The sequence below is a fragment of the Ailuropoda melanoleuca genome, chromosome 9 (assembly GCF_002007445.2).
Source record: "Ailuropoda melanoleuca isolate Jingjing chromosome 9, ASM200744v2, whole genome shotgun sequence".
Lineage (NCBI taxonomy): Eukaryota > Metazoa > Chordata > Mammalia > Carnivora > Ursidae > Ailuropoda > Ailuropoda melanoleuca.
In genome coordinates, this window is record NC_048226.1 from 67,937,699 (window position 1) to 67,950,582 (window position 12,884).

The following is a 12,884-nucleotide window of genomic DNA, read 5'->3' on the forward strand; positions in this document are numbered from 1 at the left end:
TGTGGTTTTTCTTGTATTTATCCTGCTTGGGATTCACTTAACTTCTTGGATTTGAAATTGATTTTAAATCGAATAAGTGAATTTTCTGGCAATTACTTCTTCAAATATTTTTTTATCCTGTTTCACCTCTCTTTCTGCCATTTGTATGTTAGACAGTTTAATGCTGTCCCATTGGCCACCAAGGCTCTGTTCACTTTTTGTAATGCTTCTTCTCCATTCTTTAGATTGACAAATTTTTATTGATATTTAGGTTCACCAATTCTACATCTGTCATCCCCAATCTGCTGTTAAATCCATTCAGTGAAATTTTCATTTCAGATATTGGACTTTTTAAATTCTAGAATGTCTATTCCTTTTATATAATTTCCACTTCTCCAATGAGATTACCGATCTGTTCAGTCATTATCATGGTTCTCCCTTTAAGTCATTGAAAATATTACAGTTGCTTTAAAGTCTACTAATTCTGCTAACATTAGCGTCTGCTACCATTTGGGTGAGATGGTATTAAGTCATATTTTCCTGATTCTAGTAATTGTCTATTATAAACTGGATATTGTGGACGATACACTGTAGAAACTTTAAGAGTCTCTTACCTTCTCCTGAAGAGTGAGGATTTGTATTATACCTGGCAGTCAAATCAATAGCTAATCAAGTTGGATTTGTGGAGGCTTGGTTTATATTTTTTTAGAATGGGTCTTGAAGAACACATGTTTACCAAGCCCTTTAATTTGGTGGGAATAAAAAACCAAATTATGTCTACCCTGCTAAGGATAGCTGCAATATTTCTAGTCAGCATTTTCAGTTTTACAGCTGTTGTTTTCCATTGATCTCAGTGGTATCTTCCATGCACAGTTCAGGGGTCATCTAGGTCGGGGGGGGGAGTTTATTCATAGATTTTAAGGCTATCCTACTATAAGTCCCTCCTCTCTGGAATTTGTCAATTTCCAGCAATTCTGGCTTCATTTCTTGACACCTCAAACCAGTAAGACTCTGACTTTCTGCTTGATTTCCAGCTGCCTTGTGCTCCATGGTCTTTTCCTCAAGAGGAAAGCTGTATAAATCTTTTTTAAAACATCTGGGAGTTTTCCAAAGGATATCGTCAACTAGGTTCTGAGATACAGTATTCTTGAATCTGTATATGATGCTGTCATTGGAAATCTAAGCCCAACACTAAGTATACATTATCCCTAAAATATAAAGTTACTGTACAGCTTTTAAAAACTGATCTTTAAAAGGTTTCTTGCATTACCCAATACTTGCAACTGTAATGGCTTCTAGGAATAACTAAATTTGTTAAACTTTTTGCCTTTTTACTATAAGTAACCTGTATAAGTGTTATTTAGTCTTTCAATAAATATGTCCAATGTCTATCATGTGCCAGATATTCTTCTAGGTGGTAGATATACAATACCAAATAGAAATGGGCAAGGCCCCTGTTCTGTGGAATTTTCATTCCAGCGCATCTAAAAAACTGAACAAAGATATTTCTGAACAAAGATATTTCAGACTGTCTTCCCCAAACAATAATATGGGTGATTTTGCAAGGACCTACATTATAATAAAGTGATGCCCTTTTTTCATAATTTTGAAAGAAAAATTGATTTTATATTTGGGCACATATGGCTGTCTCATAATCTAAATAAATACTTATCAAAATCCATTTTAAAGCTTTCTTTTAAAAAACAATACCCTGACAGCAACTCTATTTTTCATTGTAACAATGGTTTTCTGACACCATAAATAGCCGACAATTTAAGTTATACAAAAAGGAATCACTGGTTACCTGACCATACAACCTAGTAGAGAGAATATTCATTTAGGTCACTGTGCACAATTGCAGGAACCAATACTGGTAAATAAACAGTGGGGGAAATCTTCAAAACCTGACTCATATCTTTGGTTCTACCCTTCCTCCAATGTTCAATAAAGGTTCCTGAGGCAGTGAGAAAAGAAGTATCTATCTTTCCATACTATCTCCTGTACAGAGAGCTGCAAACAACAACCTATAAATTTAAATATGGCTAGGTACAATTTAATGTAGTAACTGACTACCAAAAACCAGAATTATCATAAGTCATCTTTTGATCACACCACAACTAGAAGTGATGTATTAAAAATGATGTGTCCACACATAAGCTAACTTTGGCCCAAAATAAACAATGCTTTTGTAAATTTGAACCATCTCATTAAAAGAAGTCTGAGGCATTTAATTTTCTTGGATTTTCATATATGGCTTTCTCTAAACAGAGATAAATCACTAAAGTTCATTATAACAAAGTTTGCTGTTACTCAAAAAGATTTTTTAAATGTTTAAAGCTTTTTTTTTTTTTTTAAGTTATGTCATTCGTTTTGCCAACCTCAAATTTGGAAATGCCATATTTTCCTCTAATAAATCTATCCCCCAATATAGCTGCCAAATTCAGCTATCACAGCAGTGCAGGTTCTGGGCATAATTCTCGCTGCCCAAATAATGTTAAGACACACTCTTACAAAAACTCTGAATTATTAAACATCTCCTTATACTATCTATTAAAGTAAAAATATAACAGGCACAATAATAAATTTTTGGAAAAGGATAAAAATGCTTAAAAATAACAGCTAATACATGGATAGGCTTCGAAGAAATCCATGAAATCTCTAAAATGGTATACTAAATTTTGAATAACTGTATATTTTAGGGACAGAATCCACAGCTTTCAAGAAATTCTCCAAGGAGTCTAAAGTGTAACAAAAGGTTAACAGCTACCACTGAGATGTTAATGTCTACTGGCAAATTAAATTCCAACATCAGTTTCTGTAAATTTGCTTTCAATAATTTACATTAATATGATATTCTTATCTGTACTAATTGTTAGCTCAGTTAGAATGCACTTGTATCCCACTAAGATTTGAAGTGGCAGTTCTTTCTGAAAAGAGTTAAGTTTTGGGGAAGGCTAAAAAACTACTCTCATCCCTAAAATAAATGTCTCAGGTTCATAATGCAAGAATAAACATGAGGTATGTATATGGCCTAGAATAATCTATCACATGTTTAAAATATAAAATTATACAAATAAAGGCTAATCAATATTCTAAATTCAAAGGACAACTGATTATAAATATGTATAAAAAGGTATTTTAATGCTATCATGTCATCTTCACTTAAAATGGCAATTACCACTGGAAAATGTTTTTAAGTTTATCATTCCTTACAAAGTAAATCAATAACAATATCTCTATTTAAAATGTAGGTAGACACAGAGGTAAAATATTTGCTGTCCAGTATGAGAGAATGAGCAATGGTGCTAGAAATACAATCTAAATGCCTTTCAATTATTTGAATGTCTCATCAGAAACATGAGCATATTATAATGCAGCTCTAAGGAAATCTGGGTTCTATTTATTGCTACCAAGTGGTTTTGTGGCTTCGGTTCAGTAACCACCTCTCTGTACCATCTGTATAACAGGGAAAACACAACTGTGGCAGAGATGATGTTATATACTCACCTGTTTCATTTTCCTCCCAAGCGCATAGGAGGACCACATTTTCCATTACACTTGCTGCTACATGCAGACATGTGTCCAGTCCTGACCAATGCAATGATGTATGCTCCTTCCAGGACTGGTCCCTAAATCATCCCTTCACACATCCTTTGAGCTCTCTCTCTTCACTCACTGGCTTGCTGAATGTAGTAATCCTAGTGGTGACTCAACGCAGGCCATAGGGGCAGCTGAATCACAAGACGATAGGAATGTGGATACCTCAGTTATCTACATGGTTCTTTGTGTGAGAAATAAACTTTTATTGTTCTACACCATGAGATTTTGGGGTTGTTTCAGACACAATTATCTTAACCTAGAGGTTTTTAAATACTATTCAAATGTGGGGTAATGACAGCAACTTTTTATCCAGAAAGTAAGGCATGGACTTTGGAGTCACAAGTCTGGGTTCAAGTTCAGCCTCCTGACACTTATTGTGCTGTGTGACACTGAGTTAAATTACTAAGACAGTTTCTTCAACTATAAAATAGGAGTAATAGTAATATACCTATAGCTCACCAGATTATTATTAGGATTAAGTGAAATAACATATACAAAGAATGCAGCATAGGGTATGGTACATATTAACTACTTAACAAATATTAACCACACTATCATAAATATCTAAGAAGATGGTTACAAATGTAACTAAACTACCTACTGGATAAAACTGTTGGAAAGATTATCACACTTTAAGGTTAGAAATAAAACAAAACAAATTGTTGGCTGTGAAAGGGCTTTTCTAACGTAATCAGAAAGTTAGCAATTTGGAAGTTTGGAATACATCATTATAGTATAGTAATTTCTCCAAGGTAAATATAAATGTTTTTAGTCTTATGTTTATACAGCTATAAACCTACCTCAAGTGGTCTTCCTAATATATTTTTTAAAGATTTTATTTGTCAGAGAGAAAGAGAGAGAGAGGACACACGCAACATGCAAGTGGAGCAGGCAGGGGAGAAGCAGGCTCCCTGCTGAGCAAGGAGCCCAATGCAGCGAGCGTAATGCGGAATTCGATCCCAGCACCCTGGGATCATGACCTGAGCTGAAGGCAGACGCTTAACCGACTGAACCATGCAGGCATCCCGTGGTCTAATATTAAAAAATAGATCAATAATTTCAATTCAACTACTTATAAATGGATGAGGTGGGGGTAATTCAAATAGATCATTAGCAGAGGCAAGTTATCAGTTTCCAGCAAGTTTTTAAGAATGATTCAAATACACTACTTTGAGCTCTGTCCTTTAGTTTCTACAATTTCACAGAAAAAGAAACTAAAAGTTCAAGAGCACACTATTCCCATATTTCACAAAGCCTCTCCAAAGAGATAGTTCTTAAACAGCTTCACAAACATACACCTGCCACATTTACCTACTGAAACCTATTCTTTTTTTCTACTTTTTTTTAATAATAAAATTTTTAGTATATCCTTAGTTTTTGATGTAATGTTCCATGATTCATTATTTGCGTATAACACCCAGGGCACCATGCAATATGTGCCTTCCTTACACCCATCACCAGCCTATCCCAATCCCCCACCACCCTCCCCTCTGAAGCCCTCAGTTGTTTCCCAGAGTCCACAGTCTCTCATAGTTCATTCTCCCTTCTGTTTACCCTCCCTTCATTCTTCCCTTCCTTCTCCTACCAATCTTCCTATTTCTTATTGAAACCTATTCTTGCTTGGGAGGTAGAATAGAATGGTACTTTGTGGTTTTAAGTCATCCACATGGTTCTTTACATGTAAGAATAATTACAAATTATTACTCACTACAAATAATACTAATTACTTAATCTATCACAAGAAGTAAGCTGCTGCTGAAAGCAAAAGCATTATTCATTCCATTTTTCCAAGAAGAAGAAGATTAAAAACATTTTGGCTGCCTCACTCCAGGCCCTCTTTGTTCAGAAGGGCAAACCAATAGGGAAATAGGAAAAAATCCTGGGCATGAGTACCCAGAAACATTCAAAATGCTAGGCATGATGGAATGCCTAGAGACATTCTAAAGTTTTAAAATAGGTTTTAAAAAAGGTTATCTAGTTGTCAAAAAATTTTTGAACTGGTTAAAATACTCACTGCTACAGATTAACAGAAGGGAAATACTAACCTTGTCTGAAATCTTAGCCAGATCTATCTACTTTTTTGAATTTCAATTTCCTTATTTGCAAGTTGAAGTGACTGAACCTGATAATGTCAATGTCAGTTCTAAAAGACTATGATTCAAATATACAAATGCATAGTTTTAATATACAGCAAATGCTAGGGTTAAAAGTAGGTAATTTTTTTGTGAGATAATTTTTGTATTAAAAAATATCTCCAATTCTCTAAAATGTCAGTATACTCTTTTGTTTTAGTAAATCCAGTGGAATGAGTATAAGCTTTGCCTTTCTGATAGTCTTCTTCTGAGACCAAATACAGAAGCACATATGTCACTGAACTGGAATTACTAAATTGAACTGAAAGTCAGGATATAAGACTTCTCTTTGGCTTTACAACTCTCCCAGAATGACTGTGCTTCACTTTTTCCTTGTCTATAAAATAAGGGAAAATGTGTTACCACCAATTTCACTGGATTTGTATTAAAGTGTGTCTCTGAAACACTTTGAACTACTCAGACAAGACTGTTACAGAAGAGATTTTTTTTCACTAGTAACTTGTCATAGCAAGCCTAAGCATAAAAACAAGAGAAAGAAGTTCCCATGAGACTACTGCATATGAAGGTCCTGTTACCTCCCACACTGGAATCGGTTACAATGAATAAATCAATACAAGATGCTCTTGTAATACGAAGAATCTGGAAAGGTGACTAGATCCACTGCAGCATCAGATTTTAAATCTCTGATCTACAATACTGCCGGAACTAATCTATCCTTCAGTTTTTGTTTACATGAATAACCAACACTTCTTAAATAGGCATTCTTAAAATAGTGAAATAAAGTCCTATGGAAAGGGGTAGGGACTGATAAGTGGGTGAAGGGGGAAAATAAAACAACCATTTAGAAAAGCCTATCATCACAAGATATATTACGTATAGCACTATGACCAATTCTTTCCTCCAAATCAAGGGTGGCAATGGTTATCTGATAAGCAGTTATACACAGCCAAATCAAAGAGATGTCTCCTTATGACAAGCAATACAATTTAAAAAAAAACCTTAAAATTTTTTACTACGGATGAATATCTTTTGGCTTTTTGCATAAACATAATACACTTTACTAATGTCCTTAGCAAAAATTTCTGGCATCATGTAGTAGGTTGAATGGTGGTCGTCAAAAGATATGTTCCCATCCATGTCTGGAACCTGTTAATAACATCTCAGAAAAATTTTCAGTAATTTAGAATCACCAACCTGGAATGACTTGTGGAGATAAGATAGGAGTCAGGCCTTGAAAGAAGAGCAGGACCTTAGATATGCAGAGGAGATGGAAAAGGGTATTCCAGGCAAAGACAAAGGCCTAGGAAAAGTCATGGGGGTGAAACTATGGATGTTTTGTTAACATATTTACCAAACAGATCAACTGGCTTCAGCGTTGGTTTTTTTGCAGAATGGTGAAGAGACTAAGGTTAGATTCTGGAGGGTTTTGAGGGCCATGAAAATTTGAAATTTATCTGTGAGAAGCAAATGGAGACTTATAAACGAAAAGACTAATGTGATCATTCAGAAACCAGGTGATTAATGAAATTTCAGTCTGGGAAGATAAGAGAAAGTGGTCTAAACTCTGGCTCTACCACATTAGCTATGTGGATAAATCTTTAGACCAGCACTATCCAACAGCACTTTCTGAAATGATGGAAATATTCTAGACCCACATTGTCCAATATGGTAGCCAGTAGCCACATATGGCTATAGAGCATTTGAAATGTGACTGGTGCAACTGAGGAACTGAAATTTAAATTTTTTAAAATGTTAACTAATTTAAACTTAAATAGCTTCATGTGGCAAGTAATGATACATTGGACTGAGTAGCTCTACTCTACAGTTTTCTCACTTATAAAATACAGAGGTAAAATTAGAACACTAGTGTCACTAGGATAAGTTCCACAGCCAAATAAAGTTGCCGCAGCGTTCTGAGAAAAAGTAAATGAGTACTCAAGCAGATGCACCTGAGCATGACTAGCGCAGTTCCAGGTTTGTAACCTTTTCATTTCACTCTTTGTATCTCTGTGATTAATTTAAGAGACCCACTCTGTCTCCTGATTAGTGATTTTTCAAATTGGTCTTTAGGTTGATGCTTCCTAAGAATCTATAGTTAAATATCTAATGCATCTAATTTAATAAAATTTCTGTGGAAAGGAACAAACATTTCATGCAAAATGCCCCTAGAGCTATGCTGTTCAGTGTAAACACGTACTGGATCAAAGACAGTATGAATAAAAGAATGTAAGATCATTCATCAATATATGTTGAAATGATATTTTGGATACACTGCATTAAATAAAATATATTATGAAAATCAGTTTCACCTGTTTTTTACTTTTAATTTAGCTAATAGAAAAATCTTAAATTATATTTATGACTCACATTAGACTCTATTAGACAGCCCTGCTGTAGAGAAAGTTATAAAATAGATACCTTACAGTATACATACTTTATTCAGTTAGTACATAATTTATTCGACATCTATTATTGTCAAGCTTTATGCTAAGTGCTAGACCTTAACAGTGAACAAAGAGAATGGTCCCTGCCATCAGAGTTTAAATTGTCTCCTACACTTCCAATGCACATTTCACATATATTACCTCATTTGTGATAACGCAAAAGGATAATTTAATTTTAGAATACTTTACCATTTGGGGGAGCAAATGTCAATACTTAGAATTGCAAACTATTAAGCATAGAGATTCACACTAATGGTTGTCTATTTTTGTGATACATGCTATATAATGTTTATCTGCAAGCATAATACTATCACGTTCCCAATAGCTTCTCCCAGTTTCCTGATCCCTCCCTCTAACTGGTTTGCTCCCTCTTTATGGCTCACCTCTCCCAGACTGTCTCTTCAACTGGCAACCTGCCTGCTATTCACATTACAGCAGGGCTATTTATACTTTCAGGGGTCTCCAAAGAAGGAAAGAGGTTGAAAATGTAAACTGTACATAATTTTAGGCAGCCAACTCCAGTTTTTTGGACCCAAGACTGAGTTTTGAAGTTTCTTTTGGGCTTAAACTTCGTGATTTCTGTATTTTGCTTCGTAATTCAATGCACAAACTTATTTGAGAGCTACACCAACTCATTAGTTTTGTCCCACTGAGACTTTCACATAAGAAAACTATTCCAAACAGGACTTCTAAAACAAATTAACCAGTAGTATTTCTCTAGCAAATAATTTTTAAAATAAAATACTAGGTAACATCAACAGGGCAAGAACATATGTTTTTAAGGCTAATGGCATTGCTTTCTGTTACCAATAAACTAAATGTTCAGGTTTTATTGAAAGCTACAAAGAAAGCAATACAAACAAAACTACTTTATCAAAAGGTGGTAATTTTTCCCACTTTAATAGAGAAAGTATTACTGACATATGAAAGCTATTGAGAAACGAATGAAATACCCAAATTTCAAACACCCAAAATTATTTCACTGCCTTTCTTGGTTAAGTCTACCACCATCTGAAATACAGATGTGGTTAGCAAAGGAATATTATCCCTCTGTCTTTAGCTGTGCAGGTGTGGTTATATACATAGTTGTTTCAATGTTACACGTCTTCTACCAGCAAACAAAAAACTATTATGACATTAAAAGAAAAAAAAAAAGCTGAAGAAAATAGTAAGTACTCCTGATTGGGGGGAAAAAAATTGTCTAAGGAAAATTTAGCTATTCTCCATAAGTAATCAGATTAGCATTTTGCTAAAAAGGAGTCAAACCAAAATCTTTAAGCTAAAGTACTTCATATATGATCACGGGTCCTTTCAATCATTAAACTACTAGTGTTAACATGCCAAATACAATGCAATCAAATATAAGTTTACAAATTCAACTTTTCTTTGGTCTTCAAGCCCGAATGGCCTATTTTTCAGATGAGCCTCAAACAAAAAAGCATAAACTTTACTGCAAAACCAGTCTGCATTTGACAATCAATTGTCACTTGTTAATAGCATCAGGAAAACAAGTAACAATTCCCTAAAATTTCCTTTATAACCTGAAGAGAGAATATAAAGAGACAATTCAGATGTAAATGTAACAAAATTTAACCCCAGCTTACTCTGTGCTCAGCACTAGACTAGGGACTTTAACATGTTATCACAAATATTTGTCCTCCTTTTTCCTCCCTTGATAAATTCAGAAAGCTACGTTTTTCAATCCTCGATGCCCTTCAGATTAAAAAAGCAAAGCCAAGGTGGAAGGGTGGGAGATGATTACAAACCAAAGAATTTATGTGATAAACTCAAATTAAGTGTTTAAGATAAAATCAGAACCTGCCATAATATACAAGAGATTCTTTCAAATGCTAAAAAAGTTTGCTACCAAATACCTATATTTAATTCTATCTAATAACCCCATGAGAACAAATAGTATCTTTCAATCTGATCGCATTAAAGAGAGGTGGCCCCAAGTGTCTTACATTCACAACTGCAAAAATATTACTTTATGATTTTCCCTACTTCAAATTTATGAAATGCATTTATTTTCCACTAACATGCCGAGGTATCTTTAAAAACAAATACTAATCTTAGTATCTTTCATACATTAGGCAGAAAAAAATATGGTTTCATTTAGTCAAGTAAAAAGGCACCCCAAATTCTACAAATCACCATGAAAATTTTAAAAAGAATTTTCAACACTGGTTAGATAGTAAAACAGGCTGTTCTTTATATAAACTAATGATCAACTGAGGCCTTCCCCAAACGAAACAATATTTAAAGTAGCTACTACCTGGAGACTTGGGTTGTGTTGCAACTCCTAAAACCTGCTGCAGTTTTAAAAGTTAATCTAACTGGAATCCTCCCGGAAGTCAACAATATTGAAAAAAATACTTCAACATTAGTTGACAAGTGTAATTTTTTTCCCCTCAGAAAGACACCTTGTGGTGACATTACAACAGTTTCCATGGAGGCATGAAATTTAAACTTGTTATATTGTATACAATAAAAAGAATATTAAGATAAAGGGCTTTTTGTTGTTGTTGCATAATTTGATTAAGTACCAAGACTTAATTCCAAATCTTTACCATGGAATTCCAAATAGCAGGGAAAGAACATTTGAAAATAAGAGTTAAGAACAGATCATCGCTATTTTCTCCACAGAGAGAAGTATTTACATTTTAATTCAGTTCATACAGCTGGGTGTTAAGGAAGCATAAAAAGGCAAATACGGTAATAGCTTGAATTATAAACACACGTGAAAAGGTGCCTATTAAGATGGTTAATGGCAAAACTGAAAATGAAAATAATGCGTACCGTCATACTTCGTATAACCAAGAGTCAAGGAATCTAGGTTAAAATAATAAAACATGAATAAGACAGCCATGTTCTTACAAAAAGAAAAAAAAAAGTGGAACGGAAAGAAAAGATCACAACATTTTAAGGCAACCATGGGGAAAGACTGCTTTATGCCTCCACTGTTTACTAACATTTAAAACTAGCATTTCTAGTCAACACCTGAATTTGAAAATAGCACGGAAACACTGTCCTTTCCAACGTAAACCCAACAGAAGATTCTGCAACGTTTTGAATAGTAAACATTAACCAGAATAAAGTATCGTTCGCGTATTTCCACCTTTAAGGACCAATGGGAAAAAATTAAGAGCTTTCTTTCTCCCATATATAGCCTTAGCCCCTCTCTCCCCTCTTTTATTTATTGCTCTTGTCGCGGGGCTAATGAACCCTAAACTTCTTTTTCGTCTTCCCATTAATGGAAATGGGGGGGGGGGCAACGAGAGAGGGAAACCCAGATGACAGAGAAACTGGAAATTAAAAATCGTGGCGTTTCTTGCTGGGTGAAGGCTAGGAACACCCTGGAGGTTTAGCAAAACAATCCTGGACAGACCCCTCTTAACAAATACTTTAAACCCAAGGCAACACCGTTTTTCGTATGTTTAATTTCTGCTTTTGAAGGGGATGGCAGTTCTCCCAGATGAATCTTCCCGGGTGCATGCCAACCCATCCCCAGAAGCCCCCGGCAGCAGGGGTTGGGGGCTCTCGCCCCAGCTCTGAATTTGCAACGAGGCCCGGAAATCGGTCCCGTTACAGCCGATTTCACCCATCAGGAATGTGCTCCACCCCCGCTGCCTCCCCGCGGCGGCCGCCCTCGATGTCTGCTGCTTCAGCGGCCGAGAAGGGCTGCAGGGGAGCCCCGCCTCGGCCCGTCACAACACTGCTGGGTCGGCCGCCGACTCCACAGACTACCCGGGCCGGGAGGGCAGAGCTCGGGGCGGATCCCACGCTCCGCCTCAGCGTGCGCGGCCCAGGGGGCGCCAGCGCCGGGTCAGGGCGGGGGACGCGGAACCAGCCCGAGGCCTGACCCCCAGGACCGGCCCCGAGACCGAGAGGGGGCGCCTTTCCCGTGGGATTTCTGAATCCATTTCCGTCCCGGGGAGGGGCGCGAGGACAGCGGCCGTGCCGGAGCGCCTCGAGTGGAAACGGGAGCCGCCCCTGTCCTCCCGCACCCAGGAGCAACCTCCTCCCGTTCCGCCCGTACCTTCAACTCCTCAGAGCGGTGGCGGGTGCCGGAGCGCGGGTGAGGAGGCCCATCTCTCGGCGGCGGCGGCAGAAGCCGAAGGAAGTACGGAGGAGGGCTCCTCAGACCCGCCGAGACGCCTCTCAGCTGGGGCGGGGGGAACGCAGGGGAGGGGTCCCGACGGCCGCTTTCCCGAACTCCTCCTCCGCAGTTCTGTCTTGACGGCTGTTCCCGGGAACCAGCGCACCAACTGCCATTCTCCCCCTCCTTCAGCCCCCGCTGTCTCCGCCTCCTCCTCCCACTCCTTCCTCCCGCCCCCGGTCCACCCCGCCCCGCCCCGGCGCGCCGCCCGCGTGCCGTGCGTCATGGCGTCACGCCCACCGGGCCCTCCGCGGGCGGCTCTGGGACGCTGTCGTTCGCTCGCGCACGTTCGGCCAGCTCGTCTTGGCGCGTAGCGCTTGCGATCGGGTGTCGGGGAGGGACGCGTTCCCCTCGTCCTCTACGCGGGCCAGTCAGTCGCCCTTTCTGCCCCTCGGCAGGCAGCACTTTGCCCAGAGCGGGCGGGGCTGTGGGGCAGGTGTCGCCTCCGAGGTTGGGTGGGGTGGCTGGAGCTGCTCCCGACGTGGTGGTAGACGCTGGACTTGAGGACCCTGGCCTTTGGCATTCCGCACGCCATTTATTACAAGTTTCTTTGTGTTCTCACGGTTCACCTGTTAGGTTGGCCGCCCCAGGGAGAGCAAGGCTGGGATG

At 38.2% G+C, this 12,884-nt stretch overlaps 1 protein-coding gene across 2 annotated transcripts in view; it reads right to left on the bottom strand.

Moving 5' to 3' along the window:
- Nucleotides 1–12,286, bottom strand: part of RNF19A (ring finger protein 19A, RBR E3 ubiquitin protein ligase) — a 52,971-nt gene extending 40,685 nt beyond the window's left edge. For both annotated transcript variants that reach the window (XM_011237141.3, XM_002913982.4), the window contains exon 1: nt 12,156–12,286. The gene's annotated coding sequence lies outside the window, so the exon portion shown is untranslated. The remainder of the gene's footprint in view (nt 1–12,155) is intronic.
- Between the last annotated feature and the right edge of the window lie 598 nt (nt 12,287–12,884).